Below are 21614 nucleotides of genomic sequence, written 5' to 3'. Positions count from 1 at the left end.
AGCATCCATGGAGGGACAAATGTATAAAGAAAATGTGGTGTATATATGTATATGTTTATGTATACACACACACACACACACACACACACACGCACACACACACACACACACACACACAAGGAATATTATCCAGCCATAAAAAAAGAAGGAAATCTTGCCATTTGCAACAATGTAGATGAACCTGGAGGACATTTTGTTAAGTAAAATAAGCCAGGCACAGAACTGTAAAAACTGTATCATCTCACTTATACATGGTGTATAAAAAAGTCAAACTCATAGAAACAGAGAGTAGAATGGTTTTGCCAGGGACTGGGGCACAGGGGAAATGGGGAGATGTTGGTCAAGAGGTACAAACTTTTAGTTATAAGATGAATAAGTTCTGGGGACCTAAGGTAAAACATGGTGACTATGGTTAGTAATACTGTATTGTTTACTTAAAATTTGCTATGAGAATAGATCTTAAGTGTCCTTACTATACACACACACAGGTAACTGTGTATTGATTAATTTGATTTTTGATTGTGGTAATCATGACACAGTGTGTACATATATCAAATTATCACATTGTACACTTTGAATATATGCAATTTTTGGCAATTATACTTGGGCAATCCAACATACTTTACAAAGTGATTGGGAAGATTAGATGAAACACTGAGGTAACAAGAGATGTGCTGCTATTATTTCTATTATTATTGGCCAACTCTAGGCATAGGCTCATTCCTTGCGGATGCAGATTTGAGTAAAGTAAGCAGTCATCTCAAACATGGGGCCGATGTTTCAAACAGATGGGTAGACAGGCTCAGAACCATGGGGCCATTCCTTGTGTCCAGAGACTGCTGAAGGTTTTGAACTCACCTTGGCATTGGAACCCAGGAGCCCAGTTTGGGAACACTGGGCATTGATCTGTTGGGTACTAATGGCAGAATCCACACTCCTGATGTGTTTCAACATGACTGTGGTGATAGATTGGCCTCTGGAAAGGGCTGCTCTGTTTCCTGCTATGAAGAATAATCATGGTGGCTTCTGGTAGGCCTTCTAATAGATGGTGATATAAGATTTGAATTACTTCTTCTAGTAGAACCTTTGGAAACAGACAGACATGGGGTCGAAATCTGGTCTGGTTATTTGCAAATTGTGTGACTTTGGGCTCTCTAAGCCCCAGTTTCCTCATTTGTGAATTGGAAATAATCATTCTTGCCTTGAAAGGGCATTAGTGAAATAAGTGTAAGTACACAGTAGATATGCAATATTTGATTATTATTATTCTGGATTAGGCTAGAGAGAGACACGTGCTCATATGGAGAAGTATTGCCATAATACCATATATGCTGGCTCCCTGGTTATCTAGAGGTCCTCCTTTCATTCTCTTAGTGAGTTTACAACCATTTAAGGGCTAGTACCCAGCCTTACAGGTCCACAACAGGTCATGACTGTCTCAGAGCTTGTGGAATTTAGGAGTGTTAATTCACAGTATCCAAACTCACAAGAAACTGAAGGATATAAACCAGAATGCTACTACATTGACTCATTTTGAAAAAGACAACTGTAAGTGAAAAGTATGCCATATGAAAAACCAGTATACAGTACTTTATCTCTACAAGAAAACTCAATGGGAAGTCTAATTATGGTCAGGAGTTTGCATAGTGATTTCCAACTCCAAGTGAAGAGAATGGTTCTGTAGACACCAGTATTTGCTAGGATCCACTCTGATGGCCAGATGGTCCATCTTCCTAATAGGGGCTTGGCTGCCAGGCGGCCGGAGATTCACATCCAGGAGCAAGGGCCCTTTCCCCTCTGGGCCCCAGGGAATCATGCTGCCAACGTTCTCCTCTCCATTTTCATTCTCATCAACACCAAATCCCCTTCCTGATTGACACATTCTTTCTTTAGGTATGCTAATGCAATCAATAAGGTTACTGAGCAGTTCTTGCACTTTCTGCTTCTGGTGTGGGAAACATTTTGTCCCTAAGATGCCTTCTGAATATGTCTTATCTCATCTATTATGTGTTGATTTTTATAGTTGAACTTTCAAAGGAAAAGGAGGCTGCCTTTACATCTGACACATGCTTATAGATGGGGATTATCAACACGCCTCCGGAGACATGGATGGACATTCTTCCCCTACCTTGCAGAGATCCGGGTAGAAGCCTCTTTGCTCTGGATTAATCTGGCTTTGTATTTGGTAGTGCTGTCACTTTCCTGAGAAGTCTTACCTTTATACCTTGGCATATGTCATCGTCCTGAGATTCTGTTTCCTTTGATTTATTCATGCCAGAGTGACTAAGGACATTTCATTTATTAGCTTTCTTTTTTTCTATGTGATCTCTATACTTTAAAAAAGATTTGGGTGACTTCCTGGAAACTTAATAGGAAGGAGGGTCTGTTTCATGGATAAATCATTTGTGTAGTCAAAATGTATATTTTGGCAGCCTTGTACCTGCCTCTTCTTCTCTTAAAGTTATTTTGGCTGGGCGAGGGCAGCACCTCATGTCAGGCTTTCACATCCATCATAAAAATGCCAAGAACACAGAGCAGGGTAGTAGTGTTTATATAAGTTTTGGGATTGTCTTACCCAGTGACCAAAAACAATCAAAAGTAGAAACACCTTCTTAAAAGGCTACAGTGACAAGAGAAATGCAAAGCCTCAAGTAAGTTGTGGGTCAAAGACTTTCAAAGATCTGCTGACCCATAAAGAAGGCAGAGTTTAGCCCTCTCTGGGAGGAGGGCGTGAAGAGGGCGGTGTGGATGCTGCAACAACAGAGCATGTGTCTGCTGCTTGATACACGAAGAGTGAAGGTTAACAGCTAGTAGTGGATAAATGGAGAAGAAATGATAAAATAATAAGTGGGTCAGAGAAAAAACATTCCCAAAGGAAAATAAACAGCTCCCAGTTGCAGGAAAACCCTTGTGGAATGCAAGGACAGTGCAAAGGATGTTAATTAGGAAAGCAGACATGGACACAAATGAGAGTCATACTCCAAATCCTCCCTGAAATCAACAGAGACTTTATCTGGCAGATAGGTGTAAAATAGTTGTCCCGGGATCGGGTAACCTTTAAAATGGAAACTGACAAAGGAAAGGGTCTTCAGGTTTAATTTATCATCCCTGAGGGTAATGGAAGGTGCATTTAGTATAAGGAATGCTCACTGCTATTTGTAGATAATCTAAAACTTGAATTTAAAAAATAGGAGGCTATATTTGACCTCCAGAACAGATTTTTGGGGTTAATTGCTGTGTATTAATCTAAATACATATTTTTACCCTGAGTTCAGACTCAGACTCCTATCCTGAACTGGATTATCAGAATGGCCTTAGAATCAATGAATCCTTAATCCCAATTCTGATCTTTTCTCCATTTTCTTGGCAAATCTAACCTTCCAACCTTCTGCATTAAGGTGCTATTTATTTTGTTTATTTACTTATTAATCTTTCATTAATCAAATGAAAGCTGGAGGTGCTATTTTTGCCAAATACTATCCTACTCCTAAATTTGTTGTAAGTGAATTTTTTGTGTTTTTACTTGTAGTTGGCAAAGAAAAACTTGAGTATATTTCATTTTAAATATTTCATACTTTTTTTATAAGGCTATGCAAGCCAGGCAAAAGTCAGAGAGGGTACCTGAGATAGCGGTGTCCAGCACTACCAGATTTGAGACTGCCTGGGTTTGAAGTCTGATGGCATAGGTACTAGCTTTGTGACCTTGGGCAAGTAATTTAATCTGTCTGGTTTTTGCCTCACAAAACTGTTGTGAGGATTAAATGAGAACTATGTGGGTATGGTATTTAGTACAGTTATTAAATCATGAATCTACTGAAAATAAATTGCATATTTGTTAAGTAGATTATCTCTTTGACAGTTTCACCTTATCTCTAGAACATAGCATATGAAGTGGGGCAGTCCTAGTTAATGGGAAGACTTTGGTGGGGAAATTATCTTTCGGGGCATCAAAGACAGCAGAGGGTGGGGAAAATTGAGCCCCTTTTCAAAATGGAATCTTCCTCCCAAACCTTTCCATCACCTCTGCAAGTTTGATGTAACCTTTCCCCTTCCCATCAATTTATTCTATGAGTTGATGTGTTGGAAGGAAACATTTATTTTTTACTTGACTGAATGTACGCGTTCCACAGTAGTAGTAGTAGTAGTAGTGGTAGATGACATTTTACTGGGAAAAGAGAGATTGAGGAGAAAGCAGCACTGAAAAAGTGAAAAACAATAAGCATCTGCCTAAAATATGTGTATGCCAGGCTATATGACTTGCCCATGTAGAGGTGGCTAGATTGAGAATCTAGGTCTTATGACTTTCAGCCCTTGAGTCTCTGCCTGGAGGTAGAAATGAGGGAACTGCATCCAAAAATAGGTAAGGACTTGTCCAAGGCCACATATTAGCGGCCAAAATGAGAATCTAGTTCTTTGAGGATGTAAGCCTTAGGGACTTTTGGCCCCTCAAGCAGTGAAATCATGAACTAGTGCTTTCTATTCCACTGCCTCCTCCTTTTAGACCTATCTGTGATGCTAAAAAAAAAAAAAAAAAAAGGAGAGAGAGAGACAAAAGACAAGGCTGGACATGGTGGCTCACACCTGTAATCCCAGCACTTTGGAAGGCCAAGGCGGGCGGGTCACCTGAGGTCAGGAGTTCGAGACCAGCCTGGCTAACATGGTGAAAACCCGTTTCTACTAAAAATACAAAAAGTTAGCTGGGAGAGGTGGTGTGCCCCTGTAATCCCAGCTACTCAGGAAGCTGAAGCAGGAGAATCGCTTGAACCTGGGAGGCAGAGGTTACAGTGAGCCAAGATCGCGCCATTGCACACCAGCTTGGGCAACAAGAATGAAACTCCGTCCCAAAAAACAAAACAAAAAAATCCCTCAAAACAATAAAAAAACAAAGAAGCTTATGTTTGATTCATCTAAGAAAACATTTTGAATGAAGAGGTGATTCCCCACTGACCTTGAACTTCCTTTGGGAAGGAAATGCACTGGACTACTTTGGATGACCAGCAGACTTGAGTCTCTGCAGCAGCCTCTGGAAATAAAACCCTGGGCTGCATTAGTGGCTGCTTCCTCCCTCCTAACAAAAATGGTGATGAAATTAAGTTCACCAAGACCCTTGGGCCCACACTCCCCCGAATTCACCCTCCCACATTTCTGAGGGTTAACAGAATAGTTTCTTTTTATAAACTAGTGAGATGACATTATTAGAATGGAATGGGACGGTTGGCTCACACACTTGCTACCTCAGTGTCAGATTTCTGTGACCTTATATTTCTAGATTGAATTGCAAGACTGTATGTAACTCACCCAGAATTTGCAAGTCAATGATCTTAAAAGAAATATTTTGTAATGAACTTTTTTAAGTCCTCTGAAAGGATACAAAATTAACTCTATTAGCCATTAATAAAAAGGGTTGTGCAAATCAGTGCCTTTTCCAGTTCATGGTTACAGTTTATAAAAGAAAATAATTTCTTGGAATATTTTCACTACCACCTCCTCACTTCCTTCACACTGTTTTACCACCTCTCCACCCCCTCACCTGCCTGACTCTATTTCCTGAAAAAGCATCTACATTCTTAAAGCAGTTTGAGATTAACCACCTGATGTCTCTTTCTGACTATTTTAAAGCTGTTTAAAGAAGCAATTTATTAAAAGCTTTAAAAGCAAATGGAATAGAACTCTCTATTTTTAAGGCAATAAAGTTGACAGGAAGGGTTGAAACTTTTCTAGAACATAAAAAGCATAATTTTTTCTAATAAATTGACAATCTGCAAGCCAGATTGTGTAGCACGAAGGTGCCAATTCTCAGATATGAAATTGCAAACAGCATGAGGAAGACATTATATCATCTGGATTCCAGTCTCAGTTCTGCTGTGGTCTGGCCATCGTACCACGGTGCTACTCAATCTCTCTAAGACTAAATTTCTTCTTAAAATGGAGGAGAACAGTTCCATACTGAGTTGCTATAAGGATGAAATAAGATAGTATATAGAAAAATGTTTTATCATACTAAAATATTAATCTTTATTACATAAGGAGCTTCTATTGTACAGTCTCATGAAAAGTTACCTGACCACATTCTCTGATGATTGCTCTATTTAATGGCACTGATTTGACTCATTTTTGTAAATGAGAACATATAGGTTTTAAAGCTTCTGATTATAACCTTTCTGCTAAGACGAAATGTGGCTTTAAAGGACAGTACCAACTAAGCCCAAGTTCAGAATGGGATTTTGGAAAAAAGGCCATATTCTCTGGAGAACTTAAGTTGAAAGAGTTCTAACTCTGAACCATGTTGAAGCTCATTGGTGGAAGATTGAGCTCCAGGAGAGGAAGCTCGGATTGCAGGAAGGGGCTCTCTATGCAAGTGTATTTGCACCATCTCATGTTTCTTTGTCCCAAGGACTGGTCAGGTTATATAGGCACATGTGACCCAGGCTGAGCAATTTGAAAACATAATGTTCTTTAGACAGCACAATATGCTGCCTCTGGGAAAGTTATGACATCAAAAGATAACTATCAAGTGGGCAGGCAGTGGGAGGTGAGGACAAACAGAAAAGGTGCAGTGACCTTTTTATAGGCAATTGCAAAACTGATCTTGAAGCTCAAGGAACTCACCTCTGTGCATAAAAGTGTGGCCTCCTCTATCTCTCCTGGACACAGAAGACAAATTAGAAATATTTTTGTGCCATGGTAAGTTCCAAAAATCAACTTTCAAGACACAAGAAAGGCCCGATGCTGTGCTCTGTGGTTAACTCCTGTATGAAGGAGCAGGAAGGCAGTGTCCCCCCACCACGTGCCACAGGAGGAAAGCACAGGAGCTAAAGTGGCAGCCAGCATGGCAGGCAGTATCACTCTATGGTTCTGTGTTGGGAGCGTCTCCTGTCTCAAACGTTACCTCTCACCTACACATGTCTCCTAAAGAGCTGTGACCACCCTCCCATGCCCTGCTCTGCTCTCCCATCATTACTTCACTCATCCTGGTCATCTGCTCTTTGAAGTTCTTAATTTGGGCAAAGGGCTGGCAGATGCCTGGGATGTGAGTACAAATCCCAAACTGCAGTTCCGTTTGCACCCAGGATGAGACTTCCCTAGAGGGGAGATCAGTATAACTGAGAACTGTGGTAACTTACCCTTCTAAACATTTTTTCCACTTGAGCAAGTGGTTGAGAGGAGAGGAAGGAGGCAGCTGCAGTGGCCTCTGACCCCCAGAAACTTTTCCAAGAGGCCTGGCATCATGGGAATTTGCTCAGTATGCTTTGAGGAGGTATTTCAATCCTGTTGGGACCATTCTCAGAGCAGTTTTCGGCTTCTTTGGAGTTCTAGGCTTGAATGTCACTGTGTAGAAGTATAGTATTTTATTTCCTAACCAGTTGTTCCTTCCCATGGAAAATTCATGTAACACATTATTAGGTTTCCTGAGAGGTATGCAATAAGACTCCCTTACTGTAATGAGGAAGGGGACATTTTTTTGCCCATAGCACATAATGATAACTGCTATTTTTATTCAATGGGTTACATATGCTTACTGGCTATGTGCTAAACACTAGCTTCATACAAAGGAATGTTCTATTGTTCCTAGTGAAGGAGGTTTGATGATAAAAGACCGCATTTCATTCTTGGGCTAGCACAGCTTTACTTCAAACAAATGTATTCCCGACAGGAGCCAACCCTCTATATGCCACCATTAAAAATGGCACTCAAGGCTGGGTGCGGTGGCTCACACCTGTAATCCCAGCACTTTGGGAGGTCGAGGCTGGCAGATTATGAGGTCAGGACTTCGAGACCAGCCTGGCCAACATAGTGAAACCCCATCTCTACTAAAGATACAAAAAATTAGCCAGGTGTGGTGGTGGGTGCCTGTAATCCCAGCTACTAGGGAGGCTGAGGCAGGAGGATCGCTTGAACCCAGGAGGCGGAGGTTGCAGTGAGCTGAGATTGCACCATTGCACTCCAGCCTGGGTGACAGGGTGAGACTCCATTTCAAAAAAAAAAAGAATGGCACTCAAATATCTGTCTGAGCCTTTAGGATATGAGGTCTGAGTTCTGAGATCACATAAAAGTTATGGTGGAATCTTTCCCCCCAGTTTTAAACTTGGACGCATCAGCTAGAACAAGTAATCTGGATGATTCCCATTTAGAAGATGAACCAAATATTTGGGACTCTGAATCCTTGAATCAAAATGGCTTAAAGCTACTCCTTAAATTGGGCTACACATTGGAATTACCAAGGGAGTTTTAAAACAGCAATAACAACAACAAACGAATTCCTGGCTCCTAGCTCCAGAAATTCTAATTTATTTTATTTTACTTATTTTTCGAGACAAGATCTTACTCTGTTGCCCAGGCTGGAGTGCAGTGCCATGAACACAGCCTTGACCTTCTGGGATCAAGTGATCCTCCCACTTCAGCCTCTGGAGTAGCTGGGACTACGGGTGCACACCACCATACCCAGATAATTTTTTTATTTTTTGTAGACAGAGTCTCGCTTTGTTGCCCAGACTGATCTCAAATAATTCCCACCTTGGACCTCCCAAAGTGTTGGGATTACAGGCGTGAACCACCAGGTCCAGCCTCAGAGATTCTAATTTAGTAGATGGGGTGTAGCCCTGTATTGGAAACTTTAAAAGCGCCTCAAGAAAAAGGCTGGGTGCAGTAATCCCTGCAATGCCAGCACTTTGGAAGGCCGAGGCAGGAGGATCCCTTGAATCCAGGTCTGCCTCCAGACCAGCCTGGGCAACATGGCAAGACCCTGTCTCTACAAAAATTAGCCGGACATGGTGGTACGTTCCTGTAGTCCCAGCTACTCAAGAGGCTGAGGCAGGAGGACTGCTTGAGCCAGGAGATTGAAGCTGCAGTGAGCCATGATCGGGCCACTGCACTCAGCCTGGGCGACAGAGCAAAACCCTGTCTCAAAAAACAACAACAAAAAAAAATCAAGAAAAAACAGTGGATGGTTGCATCTGTACTGCAAATGTACAGCTTTTTTTCTTGTCATTATTCCCTAAACAATACAACAGTGATTTACATAGCATTTACATTGTATTAGGTAGGATAAGTAATCCAGAGGGGATTTAAAGTATACAGGAGGATGTGTATAGGTTATATGCAAATACGACATCATTTTATACAAGGGACTTAAGCATCCATGGATTTTGATACCTATGAGGGGGTCCTGGAACCAATCCCCCACGAATACAGAGCTACAGCTGTATTCATTTATTTCATCAGCCCCCATGTTTCAAAAACCACACTTTGTATAGCCCATAAATCCCCCATTTCTTGAGAATGAGGGGTAGAGAAATGGTTTCCACAAAGGATTGTTAAATACCACCCCGTCCACATATCCTTAATGGAAAATCAGATCTTCAAAGATCCTGGCAAGCTTTGTCCTGTTCCGTTTTTCTGTTTTATTTAACTGCTCTGAGATCACAAGTGTCCCATGAAGGTCCTGGAGAAGGATCTTAAAGTATAGGTTTGCGGGTCACTGAGAGCAGTAAGCGGGCTCTTAGCCTTCATTAGGCAAAGAGAAACACCTGGTTCCATCTGACTTGAGATGAACTGTGGGTTCTTTTTCCTTTGATCATTGTTTATTAAGATGGTTACCTCAAATATGTATTTGTTACCACCTGTCTCCTCATGGTTCTGTTGCTTTGGGCATCTTCGCTTGTGGCAGCTCTGAAGAGCCTCGTTAGTCTTTGGCAAAATTATGTCTCTAAGACTAGCATCTTTGTGCTTTTGCCAGTAGCTAAAATGTTTGTTTAATTGTATTACCTAGTCTAGAGGCCCGTGCCGCTGTCTGTAGACCAGCTGCCAGATTGCTTAATACAGTTTGTCAGTGCATTTGAAAAATGCAGTTTTTCTACTCCCCTCTTATTCTGCTGTCAAACTCTAGTCTGATGCTGCATTTGCTTAGTGGGCGGGATGTGTAAAATTATACATGTGGGGACGGTTGCTTGGTTAGTGTGTTTATTGTTTATGTAGGAAGGTTGCTATGTTGTTTTCATGAAGACTGATTCCAAGGAGCATTTTTAAAAGATTCTTTGGGTGCCAGGCGCGGTTGCTCATGCTTGTAATTCCAGCACTTTGGAAGACCGAGATGGGTGGATCATTTGAGGTCAGGAGTTCGAGACTAGCCTGGCCAACATGGTGAAACCCTGTCTCGGCCGGGCGCGGTGGCTCATGCCTGTAATCCCAGCACTTTGGGAGTCCGAGGCGGGAGAATCAGGAGGTCAGGAGATCGAGACCATCCTGGCTAACACAGTGAAACTCCGTCTGTACTAAAAATACAAAAAATTAGCCAGGCGTGGTGGCGAGTGCCTGTAGTCCCAGCTACTTGGGAGGCTGAGGCAGGAAAATGGCGTGAACCTGGGAGGCAGAGGTTGCAGTGAGCTGAGATTGCGCCACTGCACTCCAGCCTGGGCAACAGAGCGAAACTCCATCTCAAAAAAAAAAAGAAACCCCGTCTCTACTAAAAATACAAAAATTAGCCAGGCATGATGGCGGGCACCTGTAGTTCCAGCTACTCAGGAGGCTGAGGCAGGAGAATTGCTTGAACCCGGGAGGCGGAGGTTACAGTGAGCCAAGATCGCACCACTGCACTCCAGCCTGGGCAACAGAGCGAGACTCCATCTCAAAAAAATAAATAAATAACTAAAAATGTTCTTTGGAATGTTTCTTTAAAGGTGTCTCTTAGGGATGAGCCCCTATTATTTTACGATTGTAAATAAGTAGGGGCCCACAAGCCCTGGACACCTAAAACAATCCTTCATGGAATTTTCTCAGGAGACATTTTATACGTCCTTCACCCTCATAACTTAAAGAAGCAAACAATTAAAGAGACTCATTGTTTTTTACTGGTGGTTACATAGTACTGAAAGGTGTTGTCTTTCTTTTAACTAAATTAAAAATGTCCTCAATTATCCCCTTTGACTTGCTGCCTCACTCCCTTCAGGTATCTGCTCTAATGTCAGCATCCCCTGCACAGCCCATTTTAAATCACAGTCTCCTTTCTCCTGTATCCTCACACCCTTCTAATCTTTATTTTTTACCTGTCTCTCTCTCACACATACTAGGATATAAGTTCTTCGATGGCAGGGATTTTGTTCGGTGTGGTATCCACAGTGCTTGGGATGGTTCCCGGCACACAAATGTGCTCACTGAATATTGGTGAGCCAGCTCCAAGCCAGGCTGCCTGACATTGTCTCTCAGCTTTACAGCATTTACTGTTGAGGGCCCTTGGACAAGTTAATTGCCCTGTGCCATTGTTTCATGACTTGTAAAGTGGGGATAGTAACAGTTTTCCCTTCACGGGTATAATAAATTGCTGTCTAAATCTTGGCTGTTTTTAATTACATCATGAAACCGGGTTAGTTATTTTTCCTGCATTAAGAGCTGCTGGACAGGCAGTCTGCACTTATCTTCACTATTCTTCTATTCCCTATGGAATATGGTCGATAATTTCATCACTTAACTGACCACACTTTCCTCCTGTATCCCCCACCAAAGAAGGATCATATTCGAATTTTGTTTTCCCCTCTGTGAAATGAGATCGACCTAATTTCCTCCTGCCTTAATGCCCCTGTGTATGTAGTCTGTCCCCAGCCCTTATTCGGGAGTGAGGTCCCCAGGAGCCTGGCTTCAGGGGTGCTTCTTGTAGCAGGACCCACCCTTCTGTCTGTCCTCAGCTTCCTCAAGTCTCACTGGAATAGGTACTCTTTGCAGTCACCTTGTTATTTGGAGGTTTGGATTTGTTTCTAATACTCCCACCTCCTACCCCTCAGGGAGCAGTGCTGTGCAGTGGTTAGGAGCACTGGCTTTGAATCTGATAGAATTTGGTTTACAATCCTGCCCGTTCTGTGAGATCTTGGCCAATGACTTCACCTCTCACTTTTTTATCTGGGAAGTAAAGACAACCATCCACACTTCATATGGAGGTTGTAGCTATAAAGACAACCTGTGTATAGAAAAAAAACTCAGCCTTGGGTTTGGCACATTGTTATCAATCATTTCATTCATAAGTTCAGCCATAGTTATTGAGCAGGTGCTGGCACCAGTTCTCAGCAAATATGTGTTGAATGGAGGCATTTCTATTTTTCACTAAGTGGCTTTTCCATACTGTTAGCTGTTTTATGAGTAAAAGAGCAGATCCAGCGAAGGAGAGTTTGGAGCTTACGTTTCTCACCAGTGAAAGTTAAACTAAAATTAGACCGAAATCCAATTTGTCAGGGGGGAAAAAAAAGCAATGGGAAAAGGTGACTTGCTAATAACAATGGATATAAAACTTCAGCACGGAGTGGATGGGTGAGAGGTCACTGACAAGGCTCTTCTCCTGACCTCCAGAGGGGTCATTTTGGAGAAACTGCTGCCTGCTTTATGAAGGTCAAAGCACCCAGAAATGAAAGGACTTAGTCTTAGGTCACAGGTCTAGTAAATCACAGAATGAGGAAGAGAAGTCAGGTTTTCTAGCACCAGCCAAGCCTGTTCTCTCAGGGCATACGTAAAAATATAAAACTCCAAAAGCCAGAGCTCCTTTTTGCTTTAATCTTATGGTATTTTCTTTCTTACTGATGATAGGAAATGGATAATTTGGGATGTTCATGTTTTGTTGGATGATTCTCCCTTCTCTCTCTCATACATCTTTCCTGTTTTCCTAGTTTTCTTCCTGTAACAGTTTTTTTTTTTTTTTTCTCAAAGTGTGGACTTTAGACAACTTGCATCAAAACGGCTGTGGTGTCTATTTAACTCGCAAATCCTTTGTACCTCTTCCTACAAAGAACTGTCTTGGGGGAGGCCTGCCTTTTAACACATGCCAAGTGATTCTAACACCCACTGAAACTTGCAGCCTCTAGTCCTAAGGGAGTGGACAGGCTCTTCTCTGGCTGGGTGAGGTCAACCCCATGAATCTTTCCTGCCTCATTGGCCCATGTAAAAGACAAAAGAATGAGATCAGTGTCCATTTGAGCAACTCCATGGTTATTCTTCAAAGTCTCTAGCATCGTGCCTTTTCTTGGCCTTGATATATAGGTAAAGTTCAAAATTCAAATTTTCTATTTCAAATAAAGTTTGGGGATGATTTTTATTTCTGTGAACTCCTTCAGAAACATTTTAGAACACAACCCAAATGCTCAGAAATGTTAAAACACACACACACACACATACACACACACACACACACACACACACCCCAGTACTTCTCAGCCTGCCACCTTTCCAAGGGCAGAGCAACCTGCAGCAGTTTCTAAAAATAGACCTTTCTGCTACAGGTCACTAAGCAGGAATGGCCTCCATGTCACTCTGTTTACAGTTTCACATCTGACACCTTCATAACAACAGTGCTGACTTGATGAGGCATGAGGACCAACATCGGTCTGTGGGAACTCCTGAGAAAATGCAACCTGGGTCTGCGGCTGGTGTGCATTCGGTGGCATCCCCACAAAACCCAGCCGTGTTTGGATTCAAGGCCCTTTCAACCTTTGCTTTGCGATTCCTTATCACCTTTCCATCACTGTCTCAAAGTCAGGGGCAGAGGTCAAAAACTCCAAGTCACCCCATGAGGTAGCAATGAATACAAACATGAGCTCATGTTCAGGAATTTAAGACTCACCGTGTTTTCTTTCGTTTTGTTTAATCTGTCTTGCATTTCTCCTCTTTGCAAACTTGTGGGTTCATAATGCATCATCTAGCTGCAGATTTAATTTTAGGCTCTTTCAAGAAAACGCTCAGAAAAGGCAAACTTATCTTTGCTATTTTCAGGACAGCCCTACAACAGTGAGAGGTCTTTTCCTTTTGTGTGATAATTCGTGCACATTCCCATCCCAGTCCCTAAGCGTGCAGACTACGTGGGTGGTATTAGAGTTAAAATTTCTTGGGATTAACATTCTAAAATTAAGAAAGGGGGTAAAAGAATGGGGGCACTTGACACTAAATATACATGAGGTGATTGGACTGGATTACCGGGCATTCACATTCATAGGATTCCTAGTAAGTTCTGAAGAAGTGGACCAATCGGTATCAATTTAGGATCCTACTTACGGGAATCATTTTTGATTTGCAAACTCAGCCTGCTATCTTTAAATAAATAATTCTAGTAAGCTCTCAAAATGTTAGCTTTGGGTGGGTGTCTAAGCATTTTCATTCTTTGATTTATTTCTCACAACCCCAGTAATGGGGATTATTACTACTCTATTTTACAGATGAGGACATAGACTTGCAAGAGGACAGTCTTATCAAGGGGATACGTGTATTAAGTGTGGATTTAAACTCCAGTCTATCCGATACAAAAGCCCAAGCTTTTACATCAGTAAAAACTAGTTCAGATGAGCTGGTTTTCAGTGATTGCTGAAATCCCTGAACCAATAGGGGTTCTTCAGCCTCTGGGAGAACAGGAGTTGGGCTTGGCCAATGCTTTTATTTGTTTTGCTTTAAAGAAAGCATACACTGGGCCCTTTTGTTTTCCCAGCAGTGTTGATTCACATTCCCTAAATAAATTAACCTTCCTGTCTTGTCTCACTCATTTGACATTAGCAAGTTTACATGCCAATAAAAATAGAAATGGGAGAAGGAATACTGCAAGAAGAGAGAAGTGGCAGAGGCTTTAGAGTGCACCAAGACACGAACACAAGCTCATCATTTTCTACGCTCCTTTCAAAACCAAACAAAGCAAAACCCCACAGCTTGATTCCAATCACAGTTTGTTCTGCGATTTTATAAGTGGTTGAAAAGCCTGATTAATATTGAAATGTTGGAACATTCATTATTTTGTAAGAGAATAGTTGAGACTTCCGATAAGATTTTATCATTTCTCTTCCAACTAGTGGAAGCTTGATAAATGATGTGGAGATTCTGTACTAGTCTTGCTAGTACTTATTCATAGATCTAGAAGTCTCTGTGTCCATTGTGGGATGGGCTGTATGTGGGTCAAATACAGCCTCTGAAGAAGTTGAGATTTGTCTTTGTGCTCTGCTATTAACAGCACCCTAACGAAGCACTCAAGCTACTCCCATCTTCTCTCTGCTTCCTCCATACTGCGACCCCCAGCCCAATCTCCCTAAAATCTTTCCTTCCTGAGAATTGTTCCTCCATATCTGCCTCTTTCCTGGTTCCTCATCCAAACTTGCCTTTGCATTTCTTACTCCCTCAGAGCCTTGCTAGGAGATGATTTGCTAATCTTTGACATGGCTAAGAACAGTAAATGTCCTTTGAGAACAATACAATCTTACACTAACATACAATGGGAATAATAAAGTTACTATTCATATTTTAAAGGACAATTTTGCAGGTTGTCAACATCTTACCATAAAGGAGTGAGTTCCCAATGGTGTAATCTCAGTGACAAACTGTATACTGTGATAGGTGACAGGACCTTCAGGTCATGGGCAGAAAGTGATCTTAATAAAGGCTGACCTTGGCCACTGCAGCCTGCATGTTCTGGGGCATCCTGAGATCTCTCTGTGTGACTGACACTTCCCCTGAGGACTCTTCCCAGTGCAGTCAGTAGGAAACCTTAGTGGTCAATGATGGTAGGCCAGGGAGGTGAGGGACAGAGGATATGTCAGAAATCCTAATAGTATATATAATTTAAAGGCTCATTTCATAATTTTGGGAGTTGTTTTCTAGGGATATTGTGATCATTCAAATGTAAATATCTGCATCTTGAATATACTGGAAAAAAGTGATTGGCATGTTTTAGGGGCAGCTCTAGCAGTATAATAGTGTACGGGTTTACCCCTTTATGGATTGTGGGTAGGAAGAGATTTATTCTAAACTAGTTTTCTCTGCTACCCAACTGCTTATGAAATATGAACACAGGCTGGGTTCAATGGCTCAAGCCTGTAATCTCAGCGCTTTGGGAGGCCAAAGCAGGTGGATCACCTGAGGTCAAGAGTTCGAGATCAGCCTGGTCAACACGGTTAAACCCTGTCTCTACTAAAAATACAAAAGATTTGGCCGGGCGCGGGGGCTCACGCTTGTAACCCCAGCACTTTGGGAGGCCGAGGCGGGCGGATCACGAGGTCAGGAGATCGAGACCACGGTGAAACCCCGTCTCTACTAAAAATACAAAAAATTAGCTGGGCATGGTGGCGGGCGCCTGTAGTCCCAGCTACTCGGAGAGGCTGAGGCAGGAGAATGGCGTGAACCCGGGAGGCGGAGCTTGCAGTGAGCCGAGATTGCGTCACTGCACTCCAGCCTGGGCGACAGAGCGAGAGTCCGTCTCAAAAAACATAAAAATAAATAAAAATACAAAAGATTAACCAGGTGTGGTAGCACACGCCGGTAGTCCCAGCTGCTTGGGAGGCTGAGGCAGGAGAATTGCTTGAACCCAAGAGGAGAGGTTGCAGTGAGCTGAGATTGTACCACTGCACTCCAGCCTGGGTGACAGAGCTAGACACTGTCTCAAGAAAAAAAAAAAAATAAGAAAGAAATATGAACACAAGCTTGAAACTCAATAAAATTGAGATTTAGATCTGTCACTTGCCCTCAACAGGCACAACAAGGTAAGGTGGCCAGATTTAACAATTAAAAATACAGATGTCCTGTTAAATTTGAATTTCTGATAATCAATGAATTTATTTTAGTCAAAGTAGGTACCCAATTTTATCTACCAAACCTAGTCACATGACAATTTAGATGTATAGAAAAAAATGTGGGTTCCTTATCTTCCTTACAAACCCACTTCTGCTGGTTGGCAATAATAATAATAATAATAATAATTTTTATTCCTAGCCAAGTTAAAACCTCACCTGGTCCAATCATTTGAATAGTCCCTTAAGGGGCTCAGTCTGAAATAAAATCCTCCCTTGCTCAGATGTCATCTTTTTTCTCCACTGCCCAGCTGTCTTGCTAAACAGTGTCTGGGGATTTGGAACAGTGGCGAGCACAGGTCTTTGGCACCATCTCCCCTGGTCCCTTGGCTCTGTCCGTAGCCTTCCCAGCCACTGCTGGTCTCCAACGCTGAATCCTGCAGCTGGTAAATCCATGGTCAGCCATGGCCTGGGCAATGCCTGTGGCCATGTAAGTGCTGGCAACCCCGCACTTACAGATTCAGTCTCTGCTCAGCTCCCCTTAGCTTCAGACAACTTAGCATCTGCCAAACTCTCATCCCAGCAACTCCTGACCCAGGGCACATCCTAGGATCATCTCATCCCACCATAGTTGCCTCCTTGCAAGTCTGCTGGTTGCCGTCTGATGTCTGAGATTCTTCCTTCTGTCTGGACCTCTAGAGACCTTGAAATTGAGCCAGGCCAGACCTACTCCAGTGACCTTCTCCTAGGGTGTCAAATGGTGCAGTGGAGCCAAGTTTCCCTGAGCCCTTTGACATTCTCCTCACTTCGCTCACACACTTGCCCTCTCCTCTCTGAGGCTAGAAGAGAAATCAGAACTTGGTCCTCACAGCTTGACTTGCCACCATCTTTTCCCTCATTCCCACAAGTTGCTGGGATCTTCAGGGCTGGGTTTTCTCACTATTTCTTACTCTTCTCTGTGCTTCCCTGCTTCTATAACTCCAAGCTTCTTGTCTTAGTTGGGAGGGGTATCTTCTTTGCACTATGGGAAAACTTTGGCAATTAGAATCCTCTAGGCCTCATCCTGGATAGGTTACAATGGTTGTCAAAAGTGTGAGCATGCCCAGGAACTTCTGGAAAATACAAATTCCCAGGCCCTGCTCTAAGCCTAATGAATTGGGAACTCTGGAGTTTGAGCCTAGCAATCTGATTTACCAAGTCTTCCCCAAGATTCTGATGCACCCTAAAGAACCATGGCATTAAATATTTCAGCAAATTCTCTCTCTCCCTCTCTACCAACCCCTCTCTTACCATTTTTCATTCCTAAAGTCTTATTAGACAGACCTGATACTCCCTCTTAATCTAATTGATTGATTAGCTAGATAAACTCAAATCATCTGATGATTAAAAAAAGAAATGTACAGCCTTAAAAGCAAAGGAAATTCTGATATATGCTACAACATGGATGAACTCTAAGGACATTATGCTAAGTGAAATAAGCCAGTCACAAAAAGACAAATACTGTAAATGATTCTACTTGTATAAGGTACCCAGAGTAGTCAAATTCATACACACAAAATGTAGAATGGCAGTTGCCACAGGTTGGGGGAGGGGAGATTAGGGAGTTTTGTTGAGTAAGTACAGAGTTTCAGTTCTGCAAGATGAAAAGAGTTCTGGACATCAGATCTACAAATATGGGAATATACTTAATGCCACTGAAGTGTACCCTTAAAAAACGAGTATACAAGCAAACCAAATTCAGTAGTACACCAACAAGATCATTCATCACAACCAAGTGGGATTTATCTCTGGGATGCAAGGATGGCTCAACATATACAAATCAATCAATACTATATATCATCTCAATAGAATGAAGAACAAAACCATATGATCATTTCAAGTGAAGCTGAAAAAGCATTTGATCCTTTCATGATAAACATCCCTTCATGATAAAAGTCCTTCAAAAAACTGAGTATAGAAGAAACATACTTCAGCATAATAAAAGCCATAGATGACAGACCCACAACTAGTATCATACTGAATGGGAAAAAAAATTGAAAGCCTTTCCTGTAAGATCTGAAGCACAACAAGGCTACCCACCTTCACTACTGGTATTCAACATAGTACTGGAAGTCCTAGCTAGAGCAATTAGACAAGAGAAAGAAATAAAAGGCATCCAAATTAAAAAGGAAGAAGGCAAATTATTTTTATTTGCAGATAAGATGGTCTTATATTTGGAAAAACCTAAAGACTCCACCAAAAAACTAGTAGAACTGATAAACAAATTCAGTCAAGTCACAGGATACAAAATCAACATACCAAAATCAGTAGCATTTCTATTAGGTTGGTGCAAAAGTGATTGCAGTGTTTGCCAATAAAAGTAATGACAAAAACTGCAGTTACTTTTGCACCAGCCCAATATATGCCAACAGTGAACAATCTGAACAAGAAATTTAAAAAGTAACCCCATTTACAATAGCCACAAATAAAATTAAATACCCAGGAATTAACCAAATAAGTGAAAGATCTCTATAATAAAAACTATTAATATAATACACTGATGAAAGGAATTGAAGAAGACACAAAAAATGGAAAGATATTCCATGTTCACAAATTGCAAGAATCAATATTGTTAAACTTCTCAAAAGAAGACATATAAATGGCAAACAGATATATGAAAACATGCTCCACATCATTGATCATTAGAGAAATGCAAATCTAAACTACAATGAGATATTATATCATCCCACCCCTGTTAATATGGCTTATATCCAAAAGACAGGCAGTAACAAATGCTGGTGAGGATGTGGAGAAAAGGGAACCTTCGTACAGTGTTGGTAGGAATGCAAATTAGTACAACGACTATGGAGAACAGTTCAAGGTTTCTCAAAAACCTAAAAAGAAAGCTACCATACGATCCAGCAATCCCACTGTGGGGTATAGACCCCAAAGAAAGGAAATCAGTACATCAAAGAGGTATCTGGACTCCTGTGTTTGTTGCAACATTCTTTACAATAGCTAAGATTTGGAAGCAACTTAAGTGTCCATCAACAGATGAATGGATAAAGAAAATGTGGTACTTACACGCAATGGAATATTATTCAGCCATTTAAAAAAATGAGATCCTGTCATTTGCAACAACATGGATCAAACTGGAGATCATTATGTTAAGTGAATTGAGCCAGGCACAGAAAGACAAACTTCGCATATTCTCACTTGTTTGTGGGATCTAAAAATCAAAACAATGGAACTCATGGACATAGAGAGTAGAAGGATGGTTACAGAGGCTGGGAAGGGTAGTGGGAGGCTGGTGGGGAGGTAGGGATGGTTAATGCGTAAAAAAGATAGGATGACTAAGACCTACTCTTTGATAGCACAACAAGGTGACTATAGTCCATAATAATGTAATTGTACATTTAAAAATAAAAATAACTAAAATGGCGTAATTGGGTAGTTTGTAACACAAGGGATAAAGGCTTGAGGAGATGGATACCCCATTCTTCATGATGTGATTATTATATGTTGCATGCCTGTATCAAAACATCTCATGTACCCCATAAATGTATACACCTACTTTATAACCGCAAAAATTAAAAATTAAAATGTTAAAATAAAAAATGGGTAAGATGGTAAATTTTGTTATAAATATTTTATCACAATTAAATTTTTAAAAATAAAAATAAAGGACTTTGGTGATTAAAGCAAAAATAAAAACTGGGTTAAAAACAGTTTAAGCAATAGGTATTGATTTGGTGAATGGTGACATGGCCAACTCAGCTGATTATTCATTGAATGTAATCCTGGAGGTTAGGGTTCAGAACTGAATACTGGAACAAATGCTCCTGGTAAACATGAGTATTTCACCAAACCTTAAATGAATTTCTGATCTACCTAAAGTATAAGAAGGAGCTGGTCAAATAGATCTGACTCTAGCATTCCAAAAGGGTAATTGGTGTCAGTGTGTCTGTTGAGATAAAAGATAATCTATACTTGAAATTTTTGCTTATCACAAGCTAAAAAGCCCTCTGTGTAAATTAATTCCTAGTGGTCTATAATTTTCTACATTACAAATATGGGCAAATCAGATTCTCCCCATCCACCAAAGGGACGAGGCACTGGAGAGGGTCTGATTGTTTACTGTTTACTGTGTACTGTTGTCAACAGTACATTGGTTAACTAGGAATTGTTCTTTTTTTTTTTTTTTTTTTTTGAGACGGAGTCTCGCTCTGTCACCCAGGCTGGAGTGCAGTGGCGCAATCTCGGCTCACCGCAAGCTCCGCCTCTCGGGTTCACGTCATTCTCCTGCCTCAGCCTCTCCGAGTAGCTGGGACTACAGGCGCCCACCACCACGACCGGCTAATTTTTTGTATTTTTAGTAGAGACGGGGTTTCACCGTGGTCTCGATCTCCTGACCTTGTGATCCACCCGCCTCGGCCTCCCAAAGTGCTGGGATTACAAGCTTGAGCCACCGTGCCCGGCAACTAGGAATTATTCTAAGTCCCTTCATTGCCCTGTTCTTCCAATCATTTGGCATCAGGTGAATGGTTCCAGCCTCCCTAGAGGCAGCAATAAAGGACAGGGACTGGTATTGGCAGATGGTGGGGCTGTAGACCAATACCTCTGCCTCTTGTATTATTTGTCTACCCAATAAAATAATATTCTTTAATATAACAATTCATGTTTATCAATCTTGTTAAAGGATGAATGAAAGAATCTTTAGAAAAATGCTCCAGTCTAGGTAAAATCTGAACTTATTATGCATAACACAGCTTCAAGACAAGTCCCCTGTAACTCCTTCACAATCCAATTGCTAACATTTAGCCCCTCTTATAAGAAATTCTGCAGTCACCACTGTTCTAACTCCATTTCCTTGCTGCATACATTTTCTGAGAGGGAGAAGAATCTTTAAACATCAAATTCTGCCATCTGTCTCAAAACTGTATTCATATAAGACAATGTTTCCATAAGCCCCAGGAAATTGGTTTAGGTAAATAAAGGTAGATAATACCTATGTTAATAAAAGATAGTGATATATTTTCTCTCTCTTCTTTTTACTGTGTTCATTTTTTTTTTAAGTACCTAGGTAATGTCATCTTTTAATAACCCACACCTCCACCAATC

This window comes from Hylobates moloch, unplaced genomic scaffold (genome assembly GCF_009828535.3).
Source record: "Hylobates moloch isolate HMO894 unplaced genomic scaffold, HMol_V3 SCAFFOLD_2, whole genome shotgun sequence".
Classification (NCBI taxonomy): Eukaryota; Metazoa; Chordata; class Mammalia; order Primates; family Hylobatidae; genus Hylobates; species Hylobates moloch.
Note: the sequence above shows the minus strand (reverse complement) of the source record.